At 40.5% G+C, this 11,759-nt stretch overlaps 1 pseudogene; it reads left to right on the top strand.

Moving 5' to 3' along the window:
* LOC113457340 overlaps positions 1-11,759 on the top strand; it is a 64,872-nt pseudogene that overhangs the window by 12,317 nt on the left and 40,796 nt on the right.

Genomic DNA, 11,759 nt, shown 5'->3' with positions numbered 1-11,759 from the left:
GAAGGAAGGAAGGAAGGAAGGAAGGACAGAAGGAAGGATGGAAGGATAAAGGCAAGGAGGAAGACAAGAAAGGATCTGAGAAAAATGGGAGTTGGGGAGGGGTTACATCAAGAGTCTAAATTTAGCAGCTGTGCTAAATTTTTGTTTTGTCAAACTGAGACAAGTGGGATCATTTGGGAAGAGAAAATCTCAACTTAGAAAACGCCTTCATCAGATTGGCCTGTGGGCAAGCCTCTGGGGCCCTTTATTATTATTATTGGCTGATATGGGAGGGCCTAGCACACTATGAACCATGCTGCACCTGGGCAGGTAGTCCAGGTTCGTGTATGAAAGCAGACAGAGCAAGCCCAGCGAGGGAGCCAGTAAACATAGTTCCTCCACGGCCTCTGCTTCAGTTCCTGCCTCTAGCATCTTTGAGTTTCTGCCCTGACGTCCCTTCACGATGGACTGTAAACTGTAAGGTTAAATAAACCCTTGCCTCCCCAAGTTACTTCTGAGCATGGTGTTTATCGCAGCAATAAGAAGCAAAATAGGACAGTGGCATACGAGGTGTGTCTTCAAAGATCTAATCTCATTTTCTGCCAATTTATCCTATTGAGTATCTGGCCACAGGGCACCCTGTACTCCACCCTCCCCAGTCCTTGGATCCCTGGTAAGTTACACGAATAAATACTGAAGTTAATTCCTATACTCAAGCTTTTCTATCATCAGCTGATAATAACAAGAAGCATGTGACTCCTGCCCTTGACTGTTGAGAGCTACAATCTAAATATAAATCTTCGCTAGTTAAGGATGGCTGCTCCCTGATTACCAATGTGATGCTGGCTGTGGGTCTTGATATTACTGCAAAGAGATGAATGTTAAGATGCTCAGCAAGCTCAGGGAAGAATTAGAGATTGGTTTCCTCAATGGAAGGAAGAGTCTTAATGGACTTTGTGTCTCCTCTCCTGCAGAAGGACATACAGGGTTCTATGGCAGAAGACATGGGTGTTCATGTCCCCAGGCCAGGGAACACCAGCTCTGGTCCTTTCCATCTTCTGTCGTGAGGCAGGACAGCACCCTGTGGCATATTATGTCAACTTAGAAACAACCCAGTTTTCTAGGATTGATGCTAGCACCCTCCCTGCCACCCTTCCTCAGCAAACTACCGTTTTCCAATACTGAGAGAAATTTTCTCTACATGGAGTAGCATGTCCTCCTATTCTCCTTCCTTAAAGACTAGTCTCCTAGCACCATTTACTGATCTCAGTAAACTAGGCACAACAACCTGAATCGAAGAAGTTGAAGTGATGGTTTCTATAGCCAGAGGTCAGGTGCTGCTCAACACCAATAATACAGGACATTTGGGGACAAGAACAAGTGGCTTCTCACATTGACGGGGAATTCAAACAGAGTCACCACATTGCAGCAATTCACCTCTTACACCTTTCATCAGGAATCTATGCCCCGAGTGAGGAAAAGCCTTCCTACAACCTAAACCCAACCTTGCAGTCCACCAGTGGCTTTCAAACATTGGCATGCATCAGAATGAACTAGTAAGTTCCTTACACCCAAACCATAGACTTCTCCTGAGCTCCTGATTCAGAAACCTGAGACAAGTCCCAAGGATTGGCTCTTCTACTGAGCTTTCAGCAAATGCTGTCCCTTTGTCCCTTCATGTCCCCACTCTGTAGACCCTGGTGTGTATAATAGTAAAGCCCCCACTGCGGATGGAACCACAGATTATAAGCCAACCAAATGCTTCACCACTGACTTCGTTCAGATGAGGATTTAGAAGTCCCTGTCTGGACTATATTTAAATTGTAATGTTACCACTTAGAGATTTTTGTCTAAATATACTGTAATAACCAAATCAACACGAACAAAAGTGAGAGAAAGGGGCAGAGGGAGCTGGGTGAGAGACCCAATTTACTGGCCCTCTGATCATATCTCCCCGATCTACAACAAACCAATGGGCCAATTTCAAGGGGATCACTGTGACAAGGGCACCTCAGTTAACATGTGCAGAAGCAAATGTGGTTGCCTGAATATGTGGGGGTTCTGTAATCTTATCAGCCAGGCTCTGGCAGTCCGGCCAGAGAAAGGTTTTTGATTGTTTTCATCTACTCTGAAAGCAAAATGCTGGGTCCAATGAGAACTCAATCGATTTGTGAACAGTGTTTACCTCCTTCCCTTGTCATCTCAGTCAGCCAATTGACTGCATTAAAGATTAATTAACGGGGAAGCTTGGGCACTAACTGTCAAGGAGAAGGCTTGTCCTTAATTAAAAGTTTAGCAGCGACCTTTGTCCTGGGTATCCAGTCCTTCCGAAGGAAGGTGGAAAAGCTTTTTGAAAAGCATCCGAGAAGGCTGAACTGCAAGCCATTCAGCAGCGCCCAGCAGCGTGGACTTCGGTGACAAGAGGTTAGCTCTCATCACCAGGGAAGTCACAGGTTTTCTGGGGGTACCCTTTATTCAAGTAGAGGGGCAGCAGATACAATCAGCTCCATTCCTGCTCCTTCCCTACACTGTCCATCACATCTCATGCCCTTCAACATCTCAGTCTAAAGCCACCCTTTGAGAGCGGAAACTCCCTCCCCACTGCAAACAGCCCACCCTGGACTGAAGTCCACACTCCACTCTCCTCTATCCGCATTCTACCCATGAAATACTCCCTATGGCCTTGCGAAGTGGCTTGATCTTTTCCAACAAATGAGAAAACTGAACCTAGGCAAAAGGACTTGCCTAAAGTTTCCTTGTGAGCAAATAGAGGATTGGTATTCTGCATCGAAGATGTTCGCTTTTTGGGAAGTATTTCCAAAGTCCCACCCATGCATGGCCATTTATGCTACAATATATTTATAGGGCTTGTCAGTCATTTGATGGGTGTGGGTAAATCAGCTGAAGGACTGTTCAAAATCTTCAGCGTTAAAGCCATTGCTGATCTTTTCACTAGACCATAAGGCTGAATGCAGATGGGAATGAGTCGGGACGCCTGTTGGGAAGCGTAATTCATCTATTGGATTCACCAGGCAACTAATTGATCTGTTAGCCTCTGCCTGCATGAGGCTCCTTCCTGGATACAAAGAATGAGCCAAGGGGTGATACAGATCAGTGGCTCAGGATTTGTTAAGCATGTACAAGATTGAGTACCCACTGCCAAAAAGGAACAACACAGCAAGAATAGCAAAAATAACCAGACCTTTGCCCCGAGTGAGCTGCACTATTGAGAAAGACACGATCCGATCAAATAGTCACACAGATTGTGGCAATCATAACAGGCCTGCAAAAGAGGGGCATTTCCAACCATAAGCACTGACCATAAAATGCCTTTTATATTTTGTTTGAGTCACGTTTTAGAGTAACTGACTGTTAAACTAAGAACAAGAGAAAGGAAAGGAAATTGGGTAAAATAAAACTTGAGGAGAAACAATATTCTGGGTTGGTAGGACAGATATGTGAAGACCCAGTGGTAGAAAATCAGAAGACAAGGTGTAGGAAGGAAGGTGCGGTGTACCAGGAACTGAGAAAAATGATGGAGGAAGGTCATTGGTTAAGTAATAAAGAAACTACTTGGCCTCATTGGTTAGAACATAGGTGGGTGGAGTAAACAGAACAGAATGCTGGGAGGAAGAGGAAGTGAGCTCAGAGATGCCATGCTCCCCTCTCCCGGGAAGACTCAACAGCTCTGCTCTCTGGAGCAGATGCCATGCTCCCCTCTCCCGGGCACACGCGATGAAGCTCCGACCCAGGATGGACGTAGGCTAGAATCTCCCTGGTAAGCCACCTCATGGGCTACACAGATTATTAGAAATGCGCTAGTCCAGGTACGAGAGTTAGCCGAGAAGAGGCTAGATATAATGGGCCAAGCAGTGTTTAAAAGAATACAATTTGTGTGTTGTTATTTCGGGGCATAAGCTAGCCAGGCGGCCAGGGTGCCGGGGACGCAGCCCCGCCACTCCAATTATTACAACAGAAAAAGCTATAGGCTGAAGAAGAGGGAAGCTGGGGCCAGACCACAGCAACTCTATGAGGTTCTTTGAGCATGGAGAAGCTAATGAACATTTTAAGCAAAGGCATAATGGAAAGATGTCTCATTCAATATTCTGTTGCATAATAACCTCAATAATTCAAAAATAAAATATGCTTTTCATGTTTCCATGTCTACAGGTTAATTGTGATTCCTCTTTCTTTTAGTGGGTTTGGCACGTCAAACCATATAAATATGTTGAACTATTTGTATCAAGCCTAGACATGATGCTTGAGTCACAGATTACATAGAGAGTCCAACTTTAACAGAGAGGAGATGAAAAAACAATGATTCCAACTCTCATGATTATCACTGATCATGGGTAAGATGATCAGTGTACACACTGAAAAGCTTTACTTTGTTAATGGGATCAAGAACTACTATCAGGGCCTAAGTCAGGCAGCATTGACCCCAGTGGTGCAGAGATAGTCATAACTGACAACATGGGATAAAAACTTGCTATGCAGGCAGAGGTCATGAAAAATTTGTCCATATGGAATAACATAACTTCAAAGCAACTAGCCACCTAAATAATAAAGTCGTGTAACAGATAACTTATAGATCATTCAAGTAACCATAATTCTTGATTCCAACCAAGGACTATTCTGAGAACAATAGAAAAAAAAAAGCAATGTGAGTCACCTTGTAATCTTCAGGACCGCTGCAGGGAACTTATTGCCTGGATATTCTGAGCTTTGTGATGTGGGTGCCTTCTAGATTCACAATTCTAAATGTGTGATCTGTGAGGCTGACACAAACTGCCTAGATACTCTTGCCCAAGAACATTCTTCACTGCAAAGCTTTTATAAAAATTAACATGAGACCTATTCAGTCACAAAGGAAGAATGGTATTAATTTAAGCATGGGAGAAAACTGAGTGAAGAAGATGACATTTGTTTTGAACTATGAAGGACCAGAGGATGCATTGGATAAGACAAGATAAAGGATATTTTTAGGTTCAGGGAAATGCCTCAGCAAATGATAATGAATACAACATTATTGATGTAGGAAATGTGAATTATACTTGGGGAACAGTGAATAGCATTTCCTGACTTTCATAGCAATTTTTCCATCTCAGAGAATAAATTAATGCTGAATTTACAGTAAATTTATTAGCATATCATAGAATTTTGCTTAGCATGGACAATTTTTTCAAGAAGGTAAATATTTATGAAGTTGTATTTCACTGAAGATAAAAGATAGACACTACTCTAAGTATTATTCAATATAAGATTAAAAAAGTCATTGGCTGTATTGCTTGCTAACACTCAGTGTAATTATCAAGAAGGTTACTGAGCCAGCAAAAGATGCTACTCGTCAGTGAAATTCTAGAGATGGAAATGGCTTGGAACTGATAAGCACCATGCTGGAAACAGCAGAGTAAACACATCATTTGGATCCACTGATAACAGCACCCTTCTTATACCATCAAATGTTACAGTTGACATATTTAATTCGCCAATCAAATTTACGATACAGGTTGGCAGTGGGGCATGAAGAGATAGGCAGCCTGATTCTGTGCCTTGATGAATAGGAATGTTCCAAAGATGCTGACCTCACCAAAGAGAGAAGAACTTAAGATAATCTTGCAACACAGGTTCAATATGTAAGAAGTAAATGCAAAACTTGTGAGTCTAGTGTGAGGCTGAGAGGTACCGGACCCTAGGAAGAAAGGGTAAAGGGAAAAGGATACACACAATTCTGGGCCTGGGGAGACGGCTCAGTAGGTAAGAGTGCTTGCTGGGGTTAAAGAGATGGCTCAGTGATTTAAAGTACTTGGTGACTGAGCAGAAGACTTGGCACCCACGTGATGGGTCCCAACCATCCAGAACTAAATTACAAGTAAATTCAGCACTCTCTTCTGACTTCCATGGGTATCAGTCATGAACACAGTCCACTTAAAGATATAAATTATGAAACAAAGATGGCCAATTTTCAAAAGTTGCACAGGAGTAATTAGAAATATTTAAAATATAGCAATTTAGCCAAAACAGCAACAATCCCCAGACAAGGTAATCACCATAATGCATACAATTGTGTTTAAATAACAACTTGTTCTCTTGTCTCCATACTTCAGTTTTAAACAAAAATGCTTGTGAAAATGCTAAACCTACAATTATAAACAAACCTTGCTGATTGTTTGACAACTTCACATTGATGACGGACAACTTAATGGGAGGATAGAAGACATACACAAAGCAGCAATTTGTAAAGAAACCTTAATCACTAGTAAATGTATGAAAACTTGCTAAGCCTTGCTCAACAAGGGAAATGCAACTTAAAACAATAAGAGTTTCATTTCACATACATCAGGTTGGAACAAAATTAATCCTAGTAACACAAACAAGCATTGGTGGAGAGGTGACAATGGGGAGTCCCACCCTATACTGATAATCGGAAATTGCCACGTTTAAATTGCAAAGCAATTTATAATATGTAATCAACACCAGTACTTCAACTGAACATTTCTGTTTGTCACTGGTTAAAAGCTTATATGAAAAGATGCAAGAGAGAATTTTAATACAGCATAATTTGCAGTAGTCAAAGAAAAGGCTAAAATACAGTAATCACCCATTAAGAGAAAAAAAAAAAAACCAAGCAAGCAGTAAGTGCTTTATTCATTCATTGCAATTTGTGAACTAAAATTGAAATGAAAAAAAGAAAGCATCAACGTGGTTCTATTTCAAAAATTGTTAAAATGACACTTCAAATTAAAATGATTACTTGCACCATACTGCTCACTAAAAGTTTTAAAGAAATAAGACAATGGCATATATTTCATGGACGTATATATACATGTAGAGTAAAAAAAAAATAGAATTTCCAATGTGATTGAAAATCAGAAGCATGGCTAGCTAGTACTGGAAAAGGAAGATAAGGAACTAGTTAATATGAGGATATGAGAATTTAACTGTATCTTTAATGATTTATTTCTTGAAATAAACCCAAAGGGAGATGAATGGAATAAAGGAACAAGATCAAGGTCACAGAAGCCAATGTAGACATATACCATCACTTGGTTACCTGGAGACGCTGCCACTGTAAGGTGAGAACTCTGCATGGTCTGGATGGTCATAACCAGATGGAGCAAAGAGAAGCACGAGTCCAGTTTAACACTAAACACAAATACCAGTGTCCAACAGATCACAGACATACCAGAAGACAAAGCAATTGCATTGTAAGAGGAAAACCACCATAAGAGAACACTGTTGACAGAGGTTTTTCTTTCCCATTCGATCCCACAGTTGTTCCATTCCGAAGAAACACACAGAGGTCTATATTAGTATAAACAGGTTGGCCTATTAGCTCAAGTTTCTTATAAACTCTTACATCTCCAAAATATACAAAGAACTCAATAAATTGGCCATCAAAAGAACAAATAATCCAATAAAAAAAATGGGGTACAGACCTAAACAGAGAACTCTCAACAGAGGAATCTAAAATGGCTGAAAGACACTTAAGGAAATGCTCAACACCCTTTGCCATCAGATAAATTCAAATAAAAACAACTCTGAGATTCCATCTTACACTGTCAGAATGACCAAGATCAAAAACACTGATGACAACTTATGCTGGAGAGAAAGTGGGACAAAGAGAACACTCCTGCATTGCTGGTGGGAGTGCAAACTGGTACAGCCCTTTTGGATGTCAGTATGTCGATTTCTCAGAAAATTAGAAAATAGCTTACTTCAAGACCCAGTAATACCACTTTGGGGTATATATCCAAAGGATGCTCAATTATACCACAAGGACATGTGCGCGACTACATTCATAGCAACATTATTTGTCATAGCCAGAACCTGGAAACAACCTAAATGCCTCTCGACCGAAGAATGGATAAGGAAAATGTGGTATATTTACACAATGGAGTACTACACAGCAGAAAAAAAAAACAATGGCATCTTGAAATTTGTGGGCAAATGCATGGATCTAGAAAACACATATTGAGTGAGGTAACCCAAACCCAGAAAGACAATTATCATATGGACTCACTCATAAGTGGCTTTTAGACATAAAGCAAAGAAAAACCAGCCTACAATTCACAACCCCAGAGAACCTAGACAACAATGAGAACCCCAAGAGAGACATGCATGGATCTAATCTACATGGAAAGTAGAAAAAGACAAGATTTCCTCAGTATATTGGGAGCATGGGGACCATAAGAGAGGGTAGAAGAAAAGAGGAAGGGAGGGGAGTGAAGAAAATATATAGCTCAATAAAAACAATAAAAAATAAAATAAAGACCTTAGCTTTAAATTTAAAAAAAAAAAAAAAACAGAGGGCAGAGTGGGATATAGTCTAGATGTCATGAAAACCCCAAAGAGAGAAGTCCAGCCAGGGATCATTTGCCTTCTCCTGCAGGTTACTTCATATGCAAGCTCTCAAGCTGGTTCCATCCCTTGGAGCTTTCAGCTGACTCCATGCTCAACTTGAGAAATAGAATGTTCTTAAAGTTGACACGTGCTTAAAGTAATACTCAATACTTTTTTTGGATGCAGGTAAAGTCTGTGAGTTGAAAGGTCCTTTCATGTTCTGTGTTGATGGAGGCCTGTGGCTCTTTCTATTGATAGTGAAATGTGGCCTTGGCTTTATCCCTCTTAGGAGACGTTCAACTGCTCAGAGACGAAGTGGAAAGCCCTGCATATTCTATGGTTAAAGCCATCCTTGAGATGTACAGAAAAAGCTGAGGCTCTCCCCAGAATTCCTCACCAAAGCTGGCTGCCTGAGGCAGGGTCAACGTGTGTGTTGATTTATGCAAAACACTAAAGCTGAAGTTCTTGCTGCTACTCCTTTCTCTCTTTACAAAGGTCCACAGAGCACTCTGTCGTCGATCCTCTAGGTTTAAAGAAGCACAATTTAAGAACTACAGCGACAAACCAGGCAGCGTTTGTTAGACAGCGACATGAACTCACTTCATCAGCAGGCATCTCCTGGATGCCCATGTATGGGGCTATCCACCAGGGGTGAAGCCTGTGGAGAGACTTCAGTAGGTAACTCAGTGTCACACCGTTCATGCTGGAGCACCAGCATTCGGACCCAAGTCCCTGACTTCGATACATGCCATCTCCACGATGACAGACTCGGGTCTTTCTCGTTCGTATGAAATCCAGGACACACTTGCTGTTGTTGTTTGGTTATTATCAGATGAAGGTAGATTTATTAAGAGGGTGGGAGGGGACTCCAAGGGAAAAGTGACTGGGGTCATGTTCTGATGCTGCCTAAAGATGCTCATGGGTAGAATCCCCACATGGTCAACTGGAGCAACAATTGGATAAATTAGGAACTAGAGCTATGGCAAGCAATGTCATGATTGTTTTCCTCACGCACATGGGGAGAATGGAAAAAAGAAAAGGTCTCTGTAGCTTTCGTCACCTCTGCAATGAAGATCCCAAGCTGGAGAGAGGCGCTGTGGGGTCCAGTCAAAGGAAGGATGGAGAGCAAAGGAGCCGTACTAAATGCTCATTCTCAGGTTTCAGGCGAGACGATGTGTTTTTCAACCCCCCGTCTGATTCAGTGTGACATTCTCACTTATACCAGATAATTAGAAATCCAAGAATACATGTGGAAAAACAGCGACAATGTCACCTTGAAGGACCTTGAGGCACACACAGCTCTTTAATACACGTGATGAGTGGTAATGCATTGATGAACAAATTTGCTTCACATAAATTCTCTATTAAATTAAGCCAAGTTCCCTCCCTGTAATTTGTGCCCTCATTCTAAATTATGCCTTTGAATGAAACATATCACAAGTTTAATCCTCTTCACTTAGGCAGTTCTTCAAGGACATAAAAACCACAAATATGCCACTCTCTCAAACTACTTCTTGTCAGAATTAAACCTCTTCCCCCTGTGATTATTTTTAATTCTCTAGTCATTATAATACTTTAAAAGCCAGTTAAGTAAACAGACAACCTTCATTTTTAGCTTATAAAAAATCAACATTTATTATAAAGTAATTTTAAAATCCAAACAAAGATAAATACTATTTTTAAAAATCACCACCAGGCATATATACGATTCACATACATATACTCAGATGCACACACATACACATACAATACACAAAACTAAATCTTTTAAAAGATTAAAATCACCACTAATTTCCCAAACAAAAGTAACTATTGCCTATATCTCACTGAGTATGTGTCTGAAGTACTTTTCTATCCACAATAGCCGTAGAATATGCAGATTTTAAGATGGGTCCACACCATACTTCCTCAGAAGGTTACTCAGCATAAACGAACTTTTTTTTTCCTTACCAAGTAGTAGATTGAAAAGGAACATCATCTGGGAAAAGATGAAATACCTTCGCATTTTACTATTCATAAATGAAACTAAATGCCCCTGAAATTATTGCTTAGGTGACTGCGTTAGCGCTCTGAATGAGGGCAAGAAACGACAACAAGCTAGGGAACCTGTGACCCCAGGAATGATCACGGGGTGGCTTTACCAGCTGTCTACTGCCTTCCACGCTGGTCTCTCGAGAGACCTATATCCCAAAGCACCATCAAAACACGAGGAAGCAAGAAATCTCTACCTTCTCTGGCTAAAGGACTGGGAAGTTGCGGAAATCTCAGCCCCTCTGCAACAGCAGGTACCGTTTATGTTATAGGTCAGGAAAAGAATTCAACAATCTTACTCACCTGTGAATTTTTCTAACTACAATAATACAAGATATGCTCACTGGTGCAATAGAGACACAGACATTGTGGGAACAACCAACTACTTTCTCATTGGATTTAAACCGCACTCCACAAGATGGAATTTGTGCCCTGTATTGTTAACTAGGGCAAAAACACCTGACTATCTAGGTGATCGGCCCTAGCCTATGAGAGAGAACCCAGTACTTGGTAAATGGACATGGCATTGAACTGCCCCTAAGTTCTTGTCTTTATACCCATAGGTTGATTCTACATGCTTCTCATAGAAGCTTCCTTTTGCAGTAGATGGAAATAAAATATTCCAAGATAAAGGAAATTCAGCAGACTTTATTGCTAGCATGCTACTTTTGAACAATGGCTAACAAAAAGATAATTATAACAGATGCCATAATATCCATAGGGAAAAACATTACAGGTTTCAAAAGTAATTTCACCTTGTGATCTTCTGGACCTGTATTACTTATATTTGAACAATGTGAGGTGTGTGCTCAAGTATCGAAGTTCTTAGGGCAACTATATTTGTTAAAAGAAAAGACAGAGCTCTAAATAGAAGTACAATTTCGACACCTGAAACAGTAAAAACATCAGTACTAATCAGTGGAACTAAATTACTGCGCATATAAACGAACATGAATATACATATATAGATACATATATATATATATAATTCTGGGTTAGTTACCAATATGTATAAAGTGATACATGTAAAGGTATAAGGACATCAAAGTAGATCTCTAAAGCTTTTTTTCATGTATCCCCCAGGAAAACAAGGAGAAGAATTAGAAAAAGAGGAAACAGAAAATAAATAATAAATGGCCAACTTAAGCGCTAATGTATCTACAATTGTTTTATTTTTTTTAATTTTAGCATATTTACTTCTTGGTGGTGATGATAGTGATAGTGATGGTGGTGGTGGTGGTGATGTGTGTGTGTGCATCTGTATGTATGGTGTGTATGTATTGTGTGTGTGCATCTGTATGTATGATGTGTATGTATTGTGTGTGTGTGTGCATCTGTATTATGGTGTGTATGTATTGTGTGTGTGTGTGCATCTGTATGTATGGTGTGTATGTATTGTGTGTGTG

This window comes from Microtus ochrogaster, chromosome 22, assembly GCF_000317375.1.
Source record: "Microtus ochrogaster isolate Prairie Vole_2 chromosome 22, MicOch1.0, whole genome shotgun sequence".
NCBI lineage: Eukaryota > Metazoa > Chordata > Mammalia > Rodentia > Cricetidae > Microtus > Microtus ochrogaster.
The sequence above is the reverse complement of the archived record's forward strand: the minus strand, read 5'-3'. Positions and strand labels throughout refer to the sequence as shown.